This window comes from Corvus brachyrhynchos, unplaced genomic scaffold (assembly GCF_000691975.1).
Source record: "Corvus brachyrhynchos isolate BGI_N302 unplaced genomic scaffold, ASM69197v1 scaffold175, whole genome shotgun sequence".
Lineage (NCBI taxonomy): Eukaryota > Metazoa > Chordata > Aves > Passeriformes > Corvidae > Corvus > Corvus brachyrhynchos.
The window spans coordinates 4,592,643-4,610,618 of NW_008238448.1; positions in this window are offsets into that span (position 1 = coordinate 4,592,643).

Sequence of the window (17,976 nt, forward strand, 5' to 3'; positions counted from 1 at the left end):
CAAAACTATGTGGTTTCATAGATAAACAGGAGAGGTATAATAGAAGCTAGGGTTCAAAGGATATTGCTGGATCTTCTGATTCCTCTTCCAACTCACAAATGATCAGCTGAAGTTTAAGTGCTATTGACTGTTTATTTACAGAAGCTTTAGAATATCTGCAACTGAAGCTTAGAAGAACAGGTTGGACAATTATTAAGAGCTCAGATACCATAAGAGTGGGTATTCTATTGCCTTTGAATTAGTAGGATTCATACTTTGGTGCTTTGCCTCACCATAAATGTTAAAGAAAGGAAAGTAAGTTACAGGAAATATTTTGTCTGCAGTAGACAAGTGGTAAGAGGTGAAATGTTGGAAGGAAATTATTGGACTCTGAATCAGTGATCAGAATCAGTATTGGCAAGGTTGCATGTGTTTGAAGCCTTGATATCATATAGTAAGTTTCAGTATAGCACTGAAAAAGTTGAAGCTCAAAGAATTGTACATATTTCTCAGGAAATTGTCCATGAATTGGATTCAAGAAATGTTTCTTATCTGAGATGGCAGTTCTCAGTACATACGTTCCTCCAAAATTTTAAATTATGCCCTAAGGGGCTTCTGCACATCTGGAGCCTTTAAGTCTCCTCCAGTTATTCATACGCCTCCCACACCTTCCCCCAAGAAACCCCCCACCATTTAAAATTAGGAGACAATGTGGATGACCCCTCTCCTCATACAGTGTGCGTTTGTGGTACAATGCTTTGGTTGGATAATGTATGTGAACTAACTCTTAATGACTGAGTCCTGCTGCTGGAAGCTGAGGTGCCAATTGCGTGGCAAGGCTTCCTGTGGGGCTTGACAAGTCTTGATGAAACATGGTGATTGTCAGGGAGACAGCACATGTGCCAGAGGTAGCAGGAGGGGCCTCAGGCGACTCCTGTGCCTTCACAGGTTCACCTCAGAGAGAAGTTATTGTGGGAGCAGGTAATGAAATGCAATAGATTTGAGATGACGGCAATGGTTGTTCAGTCCAGAAAAGCTTACGAACTTAACTTAACCTTTCGGATGTTTTCTGGGAGCATCTACTCACCAAACGTCTCCATACAGCTCTGTGTCGATACATATGGAATGTGGTTTATCCTTTTCTTCTCAACCTTGGTTCTCTATCTGTTGTTATTGGACTAATCTGCCTCTCCAGCTCCTCACAGCTGTACTCTGAACTGTCATTTGTTCTGTCTCCTTTCTGCTCCTCCTCTGCCACCTGGCTTTCTCTGCAAGGCACCGACAAGTTCTGCTGCAAAGCAAGGCAACTGAGTACAGCTCACCTTCCCTGACCCAGGTGTAGAAATTCTTCCTTGCTGAGATGTTTTTTTCAGACACAGCTTGCTCGGCAATTATTCAGATGAGTCATAATACATGGGTCTAATTTAATCTGCGGGGTGGTTTTGAGTTTGTCAGCACCGTTGGCTCACTATGCTTGTTTCTGACATAGGATTTAATGTTTCATTTTGATCCTATTTGTGGGGTTTTGTACTTTGACTTTTGTATCTTTTTTTTTGCCCCCAGAAGTATGTTGCGTTTTTCTGAAAAGAGTTAACACAAGCCTGAGGATTTTCTGTTCCACATCTCCTAAAGTGAAAGCAGATGCAGAAATATGTAGTGTCACTGCACTGATTTTGTCTGCCTTATCTTTGTCCTGGTAGTTTAGAACCCGTTTAATCAGCTGGTGTCTGATGTATTGAAAAAACCTACTTGTTTTTTTTTTGTTTGTTTTCTGCTCCTGAAATCCCCAGCTATTACAATAAATTTTCAATTCACCTGTAGTTTTTTTTTCCAGAACCCTAAGTTGTCTAAATTTTCTTTAATCTGACCTGCATGACTCCTCATTCCTTGGTTTGTAAGGAGTAACTCTGTCTTTTGTGATTCTGAAGGGAGCTGACCCTGGTTAGCAAATAATGACCAGCTGATGGCTCAGGCCCATCCAGCAAGATGAGGGAGAGAATCAGAAGAGCAAAAGCAAGAAATACTCTTGGGTCAAGATGAAGACTCTTGGGTCAAGATGAAGACAGTTTAAATGAAGGACAGTGTGCATGTGTGGACATGAAGTGACAAAAAGGCAGTAACTCGCCCCCTTCCACAAGCAGTGGGATGCCCAGCCAGTCTCTAAGCAACAATTACTTTGGAAAACATGACCCCCAGGGTTTTTTTGCCAAGCATGATGTTATGTGATGAGGAATATCCCTTTAATCAATTTGGCTCAGCTGTCCTGTCAGTGATCCCTCACAATCTTCTGCTTACCTTTTAGCTTACTTGCTGGCAGGGAGTAGAAAAGTAGAGTGGAAAACAGAGAAGGTCCTGTTGCTGTGCAAGAACTGTTCAGCAATAGCTGAAATATTGGTGTGTTATCAATACTATTTTGATCACAAATCCAAAACACAGTACCATATGGGCTGCTGTGAAGAGAATTCATCCCAACCAGACAAAGTATACTCTCCTGTGGTAGTAGTCTCTGCAATGAGTTGAATAGTTTAATTGCCTCCTGTTTTATTTTATAACCTACTAACTGCTGCTCTGAAGTTCTTTTAAAATTTATATCGTGTAGCAACATGTTAGTAATTCTTCCAAGTATTGAAGTAGAAATCATAATTACATGTGTATGATAGGTTAATTATCTTAATTATGGCTTCCTTGGGTATTATAGTTGCTTCAAACGTGGACATATTAGATAAGAACTTGACAATCCAAAGAGCAGCAAAAAAATTACTTTGCTTTGGGACCAAAAATCTTTGGTGGTTTGGGGATTTTTTTCCCTTCAAGGTCATTCTGACAATGCTAGATTACTTCAGTTTTAAGGCTTCTATATTTAAAAAAAAAACCCCAAACTTAAACTGACTTCTTTTTCAGGCTGTTCCATAGGGTAAAATAATTTTTAAAAAATCAGTTTCTGAGTTACTTCAAATTAATCAATTCCATTTATTCTTCTTGTCATGCCTGTAATTTTGAGATGTGGCCACACGATATTTTGTTCACCTTCAGTAACTATCTTCTAGTCTTAAGTCTGACAAGGTGGCTGTGACACTGAGGAGGCCAGGAACCTTCAGATTTGGTTCCTTATCATTGTTGTCTCCTGATCTTGGAAGGCTGTATGACAGCTGTCCCTCTTCAGAAAAGACATTAATAGATTTTGTGGACCCTTTAGTTCTTAGCTGCCCTTTTTCTGTGAGAAAGTGTGTGGGCCCTATTTTGTGGCACAGCCACCTTACAGTGCTTATGGGATTGCTAGTGAAAAGTACAGGTTTCCGTTCTTGTGTTACAAAGCAGATCACATCACATCTGGGTGGTTTAATTTGGTTGGTCAATTAAAAACCCTTAAATGGATGAAGTTAGATTGTGTATGGAAATATGGGCAGTATCAAGACAATCCAAACAACATGAAGTCTGGCTTTCTCGAAAGAAAGATGGGAACACTACAAGGTCATGAAACCTAATGCCTAGGATGTAATCTCTGCTTGATTGGTAAGTGGCAAAAGGGATGCCAGAGCCCTGAGAGCCTGCACCTGTTGGGGGGATGCTATAGAGTTGGGGAGCAGGTGACCATGCCTCTTGTGATAGAAAGAGCAACTTCCTTGGGGGAGGGTTTGTATAGTGTTTGCTGCAACCCAGAAACCCACCCGAGTGACCAGAATCAAACCTGCCAAAGAGGACAAGTCTCTTAGGAGAGACCTGCCTATACGTGTTTTGGATTTTTTTTAAATTTTGCTTAGGCACTTTGCTTTTCCTGCTTAAAACATTAATTCTAGTTCCTAGTAAAATTTGTCTTTTTAAGTTGAAAAGTCTTCTAAATTTCTGCAGAGCTTGCCACTCCAGAGATATCATGACAGATGCAGCTAGGGATGTCAACTTAGCAGGTGAGAGCTACTACAGATGGCTGTGTGCAGGCAGGCTGCTTGGCAGCCCCAGCTGGCCTGGGCTGCACAGGCACTGCCTTCTTGAGTACCTGCTGCCAAGGAACAGTGCCTTGTGATGGCTTTCCCATCTGCTATTGCATGGGAGAGTAGGACGTGGCTTTCTTCCGAGTAAGAAACTAGGCACTATTAGCAGATTAACAGTCTAGGGCTTTTTGCTGTTTTCTAGGATGAGAGGCTTTAGCCATTATGCAATACCTCCATGCCTGTCCTAGCTCCTACTGGCTGCCTGTTTGGATCCCCAGCACTGCTCACAGAGTCAAAGTCAGCATTTTTGCTGCTTTCTCAAGATACCTGCTGTTGCAGTGAGGCCAAGAAAGTAAATAGTAGAGGTGGATATAATCTGATGATCAGGTCATCTGCTGTGGGAGATACTGTAAGGATGTGCTTATTGCATGTTTTCTCTTTTGCTCCACAGCTTTGTAGCGTAGTCATCTTAGTGCAAGTTAGGTAGGACCAGAACTGCTGTACCTCACAGTGATACTGGTTTAATTAACGCGGTAGCTTATGTCTTAGTGGCCAGTGTCAGTTGTGCAGAAGGTTATGTCCTTGAGAGATCCTTGTTTTTATGACCCATTTGCTGATTGGTGTGATATGTGCTAAGTGAGGTCTTCTACAGTGTTGCCACAGCTGGAGACAAATTCCCTCCAGTTACAAGTAACAGTGATGTCAGCCCAGAACTGCCCTGTTATTTAAAGCTGGATAGTCAACTGCTTTATACTTTTCATAAATATTACACAGCTGTTTGTCACATTCATATCTTGCAGCAAGGTAGTAATTGGATAATGTGTGAAAACTCACTGTAAATTCATTGCTTTTAATTTCACTGAACGCCTGTAGCATTTGCATTGTTTGATAATTTTACAAGTGCTGGAACTTCAACCTGGTTCTGCAGGTGGTTAAGTCATGTCTCCTCTCTAGTGTGATATCTCTAGCTGTGTCATGCTGTCTTAAGGAGTGAAAATTAGAGAGAGGTGCTTCCTTTTTTTGTTTGAGAAAGGCTGAGGCTTGTTCTGGCTAAAGGTGCTTAAAAATATTGCAGTGATATCAGAAAATACAGTGATTAAAACTATCATACTCCATAGTCCCCTGCTGTTTTGGAGGCACATTTCGTTGCTTCCCACCTTGCTAGGCAAACTTCTGAGCTTTTCAGGCCTTAGGTTTGTCATCTCATTCCCTCTTAATGCTTAGCTGAGAACATGACAGAAATTGTGCTGCCTGTCCAACTTCTGCTCTTATGTTTATTGTTGTGTGCTGATGGTTCTGTTTGATTTGCCAGCTATCTTATGAGTGGGGAAGTAGCATCTTGAGAACCAGCTCAAGTTTTCGTGTTGTAGCTGCTGTCACAGGTTTGAGTCTTCAGGACGGGAAGCTTCTGTCCTCCCCTTCTTCCTGCTCCACTCTGTAGGAGCTATTTTTGAATGTTTAGTTGAATATTACCTGACCCTAGCGAATGGTAATAGAAGTATGAATAAAATCAAATTCTGTTCTGCTGAACACAGAAGATAAATGACTTCTAAAGAAAGATTCCAGAGTACAAACCTCCCCAGGCCAGTGTGAAGAATTTCCTTTTTGTTTTGAATGCATCTTCTGTCAGTACTCCTTTAACAGTCCAGTAGTCTGTTGGTCCTAAGGACTTTCTACCTAACACGCTGAAAGAGGATTTATCAGCCAGTTTGTCTTGACCAAACTGTTCATTGAATCTTTCCCTGATCCTTTGTTATGTTGGCATTTTATGAACCAGAATTTGCTATTTTGCCATCTGCCTTTGGAGATATCACCAGCTTTTTGAAGGGCATGTTAATAGACTCCCTTCCTCTTCTCTGTGTTGTCTCTTTTTTCCCCTTGTTTCTAAAGCCTTTTTGTCACAAGAGAATAAACTTGGTCCAGGCTTCCAGTATGGTGACCTGAAACAGCCTTCATATTTCTTATAGGTGTTTAATCCATTTAGTTGTCACGACCTGATGGGAGTCCCTAAGAATAGGTCCAACACGCCAACACTGCTGTCACTCAGAGGACCGGATGTGTGGCAGACATCCTGCAGGTAGCATTAAATTGGATGAACTGCATTCTGGAAGAAGTCTGACTAGCTAAACTCAGTATGGCAGTGATATGTGGACAGTGATACTGGGGCACATTAGTGGAGCACTAAGTAGATGTGTATAAAAACCAACGGCTTTAAAAGCCTTAGTTTATTGATAAGATGTATCTAAATATGAATTGCCTAGCTGTCTACACTCCAGACAGATCATCTCCCTGTTCCAGGTGTTCAGTAGTAGTACACAGGAGTCCTGGGAAGAGACTGGCAGCCAGAGCCACTTCCAGTCAGAGACCAATTCAGCTGTTGTGGCTAAATGATCTAGCAATAAGCACTGGTGTTTTCCCAGCTGGAGCCAAGTGGCTACTTGTTCATGGTGGATTTTAATCGTTTGGCTTCTCTTTCTTGAAAGAGAATGAAGAACTGAAGAGAAATAACCACCCTTTTAAATTAAATATGTATAGATATGATATATATCATGCCTTAGTAACATGCCATTGCAAGCAGCAAACTGATTCTGGTTTTCCTTTCCATATAGGACTTGGTTGAAGTTTTAGGTGGTCAGAATCTAGGTCCTAATGAAGCATCTTTCATGTTTTGATATACCATTTCACTTTCAGCAGACTTTTTCTTAACCCCTGCCTTAGATGTTTGTTCAGGCAGTAGCAGCTAGTCCTCTCCATCCCAGAAGTGCAACTGAATGTAGCTCATAATCAAGCTGTCATTTTAAAACCTGCAGTCTACAGACAAAAGTAGTGCAGTTGTCACCAGAAGTGGGGGTGAGGGGAAGGTCAAGGAAGACTCATTTTCAAGACAGAAAGATGGAGACCTTAATCTGAAATACAAAGCAGTGCAGCATATGCTATTCCAGTTGTGAATGATGGTTAGAACACAGCAGGCTGCTTTACTTAACAGTTAGGAATGTCTAATGAAGACCTAGTATCTTAAATGATACAAATGAGTCTTCACTCCTCACACAATTAAGTCTTCCATGTTATTGGCAAACATTACACTTGGAGTAGAATAACATGAGCTAAGATTTCTTCAAACTGATTATATTTAGATTTTTGTCTGGCCTTAGTGGAGTGTGTGGGAGAATTTTGCTTGTTAGGTTTTTATCTTGCATCTTGTGGCTAGTGACAGACTGCTTCTTGCTGTTGCAGCAGCAGCTCCACCTCTTTCCAACATCAGTTAGGAGAGGTTACATACAAATTAAGTAAACTAGTCCTGGGGCTATTTGTGAGGATGACCACAATGATGCAGGACATGAAGGGGAGGCAGAGAGGAAAAAAAGAATTCATGGTTAACAGGTTTCTTATGTTCTCTTCTGATATTGTTTTCTGATTTATTTTCTGTCGCGATAGGGAAAGGAGATAATAGTTAACTACAATGCTGTGAAGGTGCCACACCCCAGTGTTACAGGAAGGATGGTTAGGGACGCCAGAAAAAGGGATGACCTTTGGAATGCTTTTGTTCAACTTGGTACAGCTCAGCTGAGTCATGTTGACTGCATGGTTGTTTCTATCCCATCACAGCTCAAAGCAACATTATATTAACTTAACATGTTGTTATAAATCAGAGGGAAGTAAGTTCAGGTTGCCCTGCAGTTGGCAGCTGACTAGTAGTACAGTTCAGCAAGTAATCGATCATTAGTTAATGTGCAGTGACTTGGCTGATAGCAGGCATCTTTCCTCAGCCTCAGCTCCTTGCAGGACCACCTCACAAAACTTGTGCCTTGTAATCCTAACTGCCAGCATAGTGGGTTAAATATGTGGGTTAAATATGTGAAGACACAAGCTTGTGTCTTCAAACATAGGATTCTCAAAGATGTAGAACCTGCTGTTTCCTTCAAAAATCCTTAGAGATGTTTGTTTGGATAATTAGAAATGTCTACTTAGTTGCCTACCAGGTACAAGCTTTTGCTTTTGGTGCAAAATTAAGTCTGAATGACTTTAGCAGTGTCTCCCACAAGGCATTCTCTATGTGAGAATCCTGGATTATTTAAGCTATAAGCAGCACTTTCTGACCTGGTCATATCTGAGAATTAACTTTCATCCATCAGTGCTGAACTTGCAGGGAGAATATTTGAAGTGTGTTGTACTGCCAGTGTAATGGAGATTTTTGGCCCTGGAAAGAACAGTGGTAAGAGCAGTGTCCCCTAGGGCTTGAGTCACTTGTCATCATATTGGCTTCTAACACTATCTGAGACACCTTGGGATATATGAAATGTCCTCCTGGGTCTGGCACACAGGGCTTTGTTGGACCCTCACCTTTCCTGAGCAGCACTTGGAGCTTGTGTGTGGTAGAGATGTCAGCAGAGGCAAGGAGCTGTTGGCTGTTGGCTCCCTTGGTCTTAAAGAAAGAGGCAGAAGAGCTAGTCCACCAGCCCCTGACTGCTAGGCTAAGGGGATGGGGAGCTGATGCTTGTAAATGTCAGCTACTAGTAGTTTTGCCCACAAGTGTGTCAGTGTTTGAAGTACAGCTTCTCCCTCCCTCTGCAGCTGGAGATGTTGGAAATTTGTTCTCTTTTCAAATGTATTAGCACTCATTCTGGTCTTGCTGGTGGCAGAAGCAACTTCAGTTAAAGATATCTTTGTAAAGGATAACAACTTTGAAAAGTTATAATTTCCTTTTGAAGTCTTTTCTTCCATGACAGCCTAGATTTTGCTGACTCGTGGGAATGTCATGGATGGCTGAATATCTTGAATACATGCTCATAATCTCCAGCATAAGATTTAGGGTTGCCAAGTACTTTACAAGGGTTTGGCGTGGGGAATTTCTGGAGTATTTGAACTAAAATACTGTTTACAGTGGATGAGCACTAGTCTGTGCAAAGTCAACTGCCAAGCTCTTGTGGAGTCATCATCATTGCAAAGCATTTGTTTCGTGGACTATGTCAGTGTGAGCAAGTATCACTGCCTTCCCAAATTAAAAATTGTGCAAACTTCTAGACTTTTGCATTCTGCTAGTTCTAACAGCTGTGTGGAATGAGCTTTGCATCAAGAACAGAGAGCATTTGCGTGGCTTCAAGTTGTAACAATATTGGCTGTCTTTACAGTGTGGAAGGGAAAAGATTTCCTGTTATTTATTAGCAGCTTAGCTAATATTAGCAACTAAGTCATACAGTCATGAAAGCCCTTGGCTAGAACTGGGTCTTGCAACACTTGTTCGTACAAAGCATTTTTTCTAGCAGTGGGCGCAAGACCAATTTTTAATGAATATTATGCACTGGCCCTGAGAAACCCTTTATGTTCACCATCAGACTCTGAGTGTAAAAACTGAGAGGGCTTCACAGATGTTGCTATCGATCTGCTGATTTGGAGGCCATGTGCTGGCCTGAGCTCACTTTGCAGCGAAATTGCCTTGCTCTTTGTGCCATCCTACAGGGAAGCCACCCTTCTAGAGAGGCAGTTAATAGATGAAGGGTGAAAAGTCACCCTTTGTGCACGTTTTCCTCACCTGAGCAGCACCATAGTTAGTATGGCAAAGCTCAGAGCACCTCTCTCTGTGGCTTAGCAATGAAAATTGCTGGATGAGCTAAGACAGCCCATATATGGAGTGGTTTCTTCCTGCCTTGTGGTTTCAAGCTGTCAGCTGTGTGGTGAAAGTTTACATGATTAGAAACCATGCAGTCAGTTTTCTTTAAATATCATGTATCCATTTCTGTTCCCTTCCAAATGATTCTTTTCCTCTGCTTCCTTCACTCAAGTCCAGAGAATGTGGGGAAAAAAGGAATAGTCAAGACAGCACTGACTACTTAAGAATGAGCTACCATTCAGGAGTGAGATGCTCTCCTCCATCTTGCTGACTTGTCCCTCTACAGGAACGGAATAGGAGCTGGCTTATCACTGCCCAAACTTCTCCCCTTGTAGTTGCTGTGTGCTGGAGCATGCTGGCCTGGCTCCCTGAACAGATGCTGCCTGGCAGTGTCTGCATAGCAGAGATGATAGGGTGAGATGGAGGCTTCTTTCAGTTAAGTCCAAGAGCCTCATTTCTCCCTAAGTAAGGGAGGTACAGTCTATTTGTAGTATGCAGACACAGCCTGAGAAACACAGCTGTCATCAGCACTGTTTGATTACATGTCCCCACCCAAATGCTTGGTGAGCCCAGCTCCCTGCACCAGCATTCTCTTTTTTTTGCAACCCAAACCAGGGCCTGGCCCACCCAGTTTCAGCAGGCAGGAAGGGTAAAACATCCTGAGAACCCTGCCTGGCTGCAGGGAGACCACATGTGTGATCATGTGTGATCATGTGTGCTCAGCACAAAGATGTTGCTGTGTTTTTATTGCAGCCCTGTTACAGCTAAGCATTCCAGATGTATGTCTCCTGCTTTAGTGTAAATATGTGCACTACTGGCACCAGGGTGGAGGCCGTCCTCTTATATATAAAAGAATGGGAAAAAAATCCTTAATAATGCTGTGTTCCGGCTAGTAAAAATCTTGAAGCAAAGACTCTTGGTGTTTGCAGTGGAAGGTTGCTGGTTGTAGAAAGATTGTCTCCCACCACTGTGTGCACTCACTTTGGTACTGAGTGTTACAGGGTACTCAAAGCATGGTCTGCACCTTTGTTTCTTGCAGATGATGAAGCTCCAGGCTTCCTAGAGAAGTAATCTGTGATTGCTGCTAGTCTTTGCTGCTGGGACACTTTGAGAGCAGGAGGGAATTTGGATCAGTCTGCCAGAATAAACCCTCTCTGAGTACTGGAGCTGGAGGCACAAGCAGTTGTATACAGCCAGGGCAACACTGTTCTTCCTGGGGATGGTCTAGTGCATCTCTGCACAACATGGACTGGAGCAATGAAATGCAATGGGTCATGGGTTGTGTCCCTCATGTGTTGGTGGCTACTTGCATGGTGTCTTTGCTCCATGTTCCCTGAGTCTGGTACCTCTGTAGTGTGACTTCAATGTGGTAGGAAGGTTTCTGAGTCCATGAGACTGCAGGGTCCACTGGGCTGGTACTAAAGAGCTGTTCCTTTTTGCTGTCCAGGAGTTCTAACATTGGTATTTCTTTATTTGTTGCTATACCCTTTAATTTTCCTTGTTTCTTTCTGGATGCATGCGAATAACATAAATTTCTGAATTTTTTTCACCTCTGTTTAGCTGAGTTTAGTTCCTTGTCATTAGCCTCAGCCTACATAGGCAAGTGCTTCAAGGTTTAATTTCCAGTATTTTTGATTCTCATCTTACTGATGAGAATCTCACTAGTACTTTCCCTTTCCTGATTTAGAAACTAGAGCTGTGCTCAAGATCATATCCACTTCCATTTCCTTGAGTCTCCTTCTTCATGCAGACTAATGACAACCTGGAAATATTTTTTTCCTCTGATGGACAGATTGTTAATTTCATCCTTCACAATAGTAATAAGGTAATTAAATATCTCTTCTTCTTAATACTAGCTTTGTAAAACAATTATGTTAAACAGAACACACAAATACCAAATTGCTTTGCTCTTTGGAGTCATCTTTCATCCCCTAGAAATGTATGTAAATCCAAAAACAAATTCTAAGGAGAGATACTTTTGCTTAATCTCTCTGTTCTTCTCCCCTTTTTTACTTTGCCTTTAAAAGGACTTGCAGCTTAGCCTCCAAGCATGTGTTACTGCCTGTACATGAATAGTCCTTCCTGAAGTACTGGGAAGAAATCTTCAGCTAGTGGGTATTACCACAGCTCAGTACTGGGTAACCTGCTGACGGTGATTCGAGTAATCCGTAGACCTGCACCATCCTATCAGTTTCTATTCTTGCACCAAGGCAATTCATTGAAGCAGCAGGTGATTGTTCTTGCTTCTCTGTGTTTCAAGGACTGCCCAAGGAGAGGTTAAACACTATGGTGGTGGTATGGACTGTGGGCATGTCCATGTCTCAACAGCATTTACGGAAAAAAATGAGAGCTGTCCTGGCAAACATGATGGGGAGGAGTCACAAGGGTTGCTGAAGCAATTCTTGTGACACATTAGTAGAACAGGATCTTGTTAATGGATTAGTGTTTAAGGCAATTCTTCAGCATTCTGCAAGTCAGGGCAGTTCTGGATAATGTACATTTCTCAATTAGGGAAGAGATTGACAAGGCAGCAGGAGGCTCCAAACAGAAAAAATTCTACACAGTAATTTAATAAGGAGGAGAGGTTTTTTAGGATTATCCTAAGTGAGAGACTGATTAAATGCTGCTTGACTCAGAGCCTTAGGTGAAACTATACGGTTTGCTCTTAAGGGCACAAAGGAAGAAAAACAAAATGGAAAAAAAAGGTTCACAGCTATAAGAAATGACTTCTGTATCCACTGGCTTTGGATCTCTCTCCATCTGCTTGCAGTACATATGAGTTCAGTTAAGTTCATCCAGCAATAAAAAAGGACAGCTGAAGATTTAAGTTTGGTTGTGCTATAAGCTCTGCTGTAAGTAATACCCAGCTTGTACACAAGCTGTTTGGACTGGTTGCTGCTGAGCAGAATCCTGGCTATTCTGTAGCTCGTGCTGATACAGTTTCTAGCAAAGCAACCTACCCTGTTAGTGTTTTGTTAGGGACAAGTCAAAGCAGTGTTCTAAAACGAGGAAGTTATCAAATGCCTTTTCAAACGCTGAAACAGCGCTTAGGTTTGTTTGCTTATGGCTTGCTTACTGTATCCTTTATGCAAGGAATGAGAATGAAGTCATAGGATGTGGAATTATTTAGGTGACACTAAAGGTGACACTAAATGTATCAGAGCATTTGTGGATGAGACAGGATGGTGAGCCCTTTGTGGGGAAACTCCAAGTTCTGTGCAAGCCATGTAGGAAATTTCGGGGCTTAAGATAAAGCTGTGAACCTGCTCTGGGAATCAGTCACGTCTGCCCCTTCATGGATTTCCTTCTTTCTCTGTAACAACTGAGCCAGGGTTAAGTGACATATATGCCTTGCTACCATTGAGTGTTCCTGCTCAGACATCACTAATTTTTTTTTTTTTTTTTTTTAAGTCTAGCTTTGTATTACATTTCTTCCAGCTTCAGTTCCTGCCTGAGGGATACTTAGATTCTTGTGTTCAGAGGGACTTGACATCAGCAAGATGATCTGGTTTGGACATACCAGGCAGACCAAGATTCAGGCTAGAGCAGATTCCCAAGTTGGATTGAAGACTTCAAGTTCCAAGCGTATTTTGACTTGAATTAAACAGACTATTAATAACATAAACTTAGCAACAAGTCCTCTGGCGGTGGTAATCAATCAGTCATGACTTGATGACAGTCTCAGCTACAGTGGTGTGACCAAGTGAAAAAACGAAATGTGGGTGAAGGTCCTTATGTATTGAAAACTTCTCTTGTTTCCTGAAGTTTCATAATGAAAGATATTCCCTCAATAAAATGAGAACAGAAAGGTTTAGTAGTTATTGTTTGTGTGGGCTTGATAAAGGGTATTCCCTTTTGCGAAAGTACTCTCAAACTAAGGGACAAGCCAAATTGTAAAGTGTGTAGGGTGTATACACTTCTTTTTTCCTCATACAGAAGTTTGAGTATGCCTTTCCTGGATACTTTAAAATAACTATTTTAAAATATATTTTTGCTTAATATTTAAATATTGCTAATATGCTACTGTGCAACTAAGATACTTGTGTGCAACCACGAGGAAAAGCATAAGCTATGGACTTTGGACTTGAATTTGTAATGGCTAACAAGAGGCTTGTGTTGCAAACTTTTTTGTAACATTAATTATACTGGTCTTACCTTTTCCATTCCAATTTTCCCATCCCGTAGGCAGCCTTTCTTTCTTTCTTTCTTTCCCAAACGTGGCTGTAGATTACAACTGTGACACAGTTGCAGTGCCCTGTGATGAGGACTGAACTCCCTTAAACTTGTGGCTGCAAAGGTGTGGTCAGTGTGTGTGCCTCAAGAGCTGTGGTTGTGTTGTCTTTTTCTTGAAGGAAAAGGAATTTGTCAGGCAGGAGCCTCCACAAGTGCAAATATTCTTTCAGGAGTTTTCTATTCTATTGTTAATTTAGAACTGTTATGAATAAAGGGGTTTTTATTTCCTTGCCAGGTGTCTTGGTAACTGGACAGCTTTGGAGGAGAAAAGATGAAAAACATGCTTGGCTCATGCATCACTGATGCATTAATGTCATCTCAGTGTCCCCATGTGGAAGAAAAAGTAACTTTCTGCCTTGACTTCAGGTAAGTGCCTGTTGTATACCATACCTCACCTGCCAAACTTTGGAAGGATCTAAGAAAATAACAGGGTATGTCTGAAATTAATTTCAAAAAAGACTGGCAAATTTTGGTTATGTGCAAGACATTAGGTGCTTTGCTTTAAGCTCTCTCAGATCAGAAACTCTATCCAGCTAAACTGGGGGGCCACAGCCCCTTTCTGGAGCCTGATGTGTCCTCAGGTGCAGACCATACAGAGAGGGCAATGCGGGAGCCTGTCTGTACCTGGAGCCTAATGCACTCTCAGCTGCTGAGAACATAGTGCCTATAGCTTCTTGGCTGTCAGACTAAATGATCCTTGTAGCACCCTTCCAAGTGAACTACTCTGAGGAGAAGTGTGCCATGGTTCCTCAGCTGTCTAAGAGAAAAGACACCAATATGTTCTTCCTGTGGCTGCTGGTCAAGGTAGGCAGGTCAGACCACATTTTGCTCAGGACACAGGTGGGGAAAACATCTATTCCAAGCTGTCAGTTGCTCTATCAAAGGATTAATAGTACTTTGTTATTGTTATGAAGGAATGCCTGGCAGTTAAATGAACTAGATCCTTGTGGAGCAATCAATGGAGGACACCTAGAGAATATGAGATACAGCAGTGAGATTATGGTCCTTCCTGAGAGTGATTTTTAAACTTCCAGTGATTTGAGTCAGGAAATTCTTGGATCACAAAGCTGAATCATCATGTTTAAGAGTTCTATGTGGCATTTTCTTCCATAAAACTGATTGTTCCATTTGAATGTGCAACATATTTGATGTTTTACCTACCTTGCAGGAAAGAGTCACGTACCTGACCTCTTTATTGTATGTCAGTATTTTCTTGTGCTTATTTTAAATCGGCCACTCTTGTTTGAAGTCCCCTAGTTATTGTATGAGAAGAAACAGTGAACAGTGGTTTCCTGTTCATTTTCACTACTCTACACAATACTCTCTAGACCCCCATCCCTTTCTCTATACCTTTGTGAGGTTGCACAATCCTGTCTATTTGAGCATCCCATACATAGAAGCTGCTTTGTTCCTTTGATCAGCTGTACTGCTTCTTTCAGGACCTTTTACTGTGCCTCTGTATAAGCTTTGAGATGGGCAAATGGACCAGAATTTAATGCAATATTTAGGATGCAGGCATAATGTGGATTAATGTTGGGATATAACTTTTTTTCCTTTTGCTTTTCTGTTCTCTTTACAAGTAGTTTCCAGCATTCCTTTTGTATTTTTTTGACTGCTTCTGAGTTGATATTTTCATAGGAGACTCAGTCTTATTTCTGAAAGGGATAATAACTCAACTCCTGACACCTAGGGGGTAGGGTCAGGACTGGGGGTTTTTTAATATGTGTTACTTTATACTTTTTAATTCCAAAGTTCATATGTTGTTTCATTACATAGTATCTCAATATTATGTTTCTGCTGCATGCTGTAGTTTTTCTCTGTATTGTGATAACTAGACAGTTATTGTATGGTTGTCACCTCAGTATTTCTTTTTTCTAGACCATTTATGAATATAGCAGAGATTCCTGTGAGATAGTGAGCTGGCTTCAGAAAAAGCATTATCATTTATTTATTTTATTTACTTGTTCCAAATGCATTTGTTGTTTTTAGATACCATTATGTTTGGCTTTGGTCTTCCTCAAGGCTTTTTTTTTACCTTTGCCAGGCAGGATGCATTTGCTCTGAGACTAACATGATGTCTTGAAATAGTCTCTGTGTCTCCAGAAAACATGTACTTTAAGATTTCTCTTTTAGTGGGTTTTTATAATTTTATATTATTGAAATTCAGCATGTCAGTAGTTGATCTGTTTTTGGGTGTCTGTAGAAATGCTGAATCTGATGCTGATATAGTTAAGACAGAAAGATGATAAACCAATTGTTTATATTGGTCAGGACTGAATCAAGAGTTGTTTCCAATTTTGTGGATTTCCTAGCTGCCTGCTCCTGAAACAGTTAAGAACATACAGTAATCCAGTATTATCTGTGTGATCAATGTAAAAGGTTTCATATTTTACTTCGGAGTAATTAAAATAATTGGAATGATAGTTCCTGGGATTTCCACATTCCATTGCCTTCCTGCCACCATGTTTCCTTTATACATGCAGCGTCCAAGTCCTCTTTTAGGGTAAGCACTCTGGGTCTGCCATCAACATCTTGGAGAATTCTGTGGAACATAGAAACCATTGTTTTGGCTTTCTGTCACTGTATCCTGTTCATATCAGACTTCTAAAACCTTTTTTTTTTTTTTACTATGTTACTTTTATGTAACTTCTATCACATTGTTTACTCGAAGCTGCAGTGTCACCATAGGATTCAGAACAGGATACATTGTTTCCTGTGTGCACTAGTCTGCTTTCTCCTACTTGTCAGTTTGAAGCTTCTGTATAGTCTTCCTGATGCGAAGTGCAGATCCTGTTTCCCTCTCATTTTAGGTAGAAATTTGGTCATCCTTTTCTGGGCTTAATCCACTCTAGAAGCTCACCAGTCCCTGATGAACCTGAGCCTCACTTCCTTACTTCATTGCTTTAGCCATTCATTGAGATTTTGCTTCCTCACCAGCTGGATTCTGGGGGGAGGGGGGTCTTGATCTTTGGCATTTTATATTCAACCTCCAGAATCTTTCTTCTTTCTTTTATGTGGTACCCAGATGGGCTACAACCCCTGCTTCCTTCCCAGTTTTTTCCAACTCTTCCAGGCTTTTTTTTAAGTTTTGTGGTGTAGCACCAAAATGCATGTAAGAAGACTGTCTCTGGAATCAGGAGCCAAACCTGTTTGCTACCTGGCAATGGAACCACTTGTAGCTATTGCCTGTCCCTATTTCTTATATGGGCTGTCTGGTGCAGGGAGTTATTGCCAGTAAAATAAGAAACTCAGACACTTTGTGCAGGGAGGGGACCATTGAGCAGGATTATTACACTCTTTATCAGTTTAGTACCTTCCTGCCATGAAATTAGGGCTGGAGGAGCTTTTCAGTGCCCTGAAAAATCATCCTTAGTTTAACCTCTTTCTTTAAGCAGCAATAGGTTTTTTGCCTGCAGGTGATACTATGCAGGAATTGCCATGAGGGCTCTGTGTTGTACATTCTTCCACCTATGGCACAATCAAGTCACAAGGCAGAGCTCTATATCTGAGGAACATGGGGTGCCTGGAATGAATGTCTTTGCATCACCTACGCACAGGTCAGGTAATCATGTGACACTTGATACTTTACCCTGGAAATTGTCACCCTCTAGCTAGGCTTCTGACTGCATTTCTCTTACACATCTGGACTGACTCAGGTGTTCCTATATGGGGTGGCAATGCAGCTTCCAGTTAAAGAATTGAGAAGCAATTACATTAAATGTGTCATTAACAACTGTATTCATCATGTTTTGTAATAAATTATGCTGAGACATTGACTGAATCCAAATTATGAGAAGCTGAGGCTTATATTTAGCTCACACTTCATTCAAAAGAAGCTGGCATTCTCCAAAAGGCAGTCTTCCTGTTACTTGGCTATGGACTTGATGTAAGGTGGAAGGAAGTGCTCCAGCCATGCAAGGTGTATTTGCATCAGCGTGTTACTAACCTGGTGATCCCTGAGCTGTAGAGGAGTCAAACAGAGGTCATTCAGGTGGAGGAAAAGAGTCCCTAGAGGTTAGAAAGTTTATTGCAGCAAAGCGAAGAAAATATGTGCCACTCATGTATCTTGTTGGGAGGTCTGTCTTCTTTATTGTCTTTCTGAAACAAATCTGTATGTCAGGCTATGTGGTCACATACATCTTCTAGTAAGTTTAGTGGTACTGAGAAAACTTAAAATTGAAGGTTGAGAAATGTTACTTTAGGTTAGAGTTTGTGCTTGTGCTGACT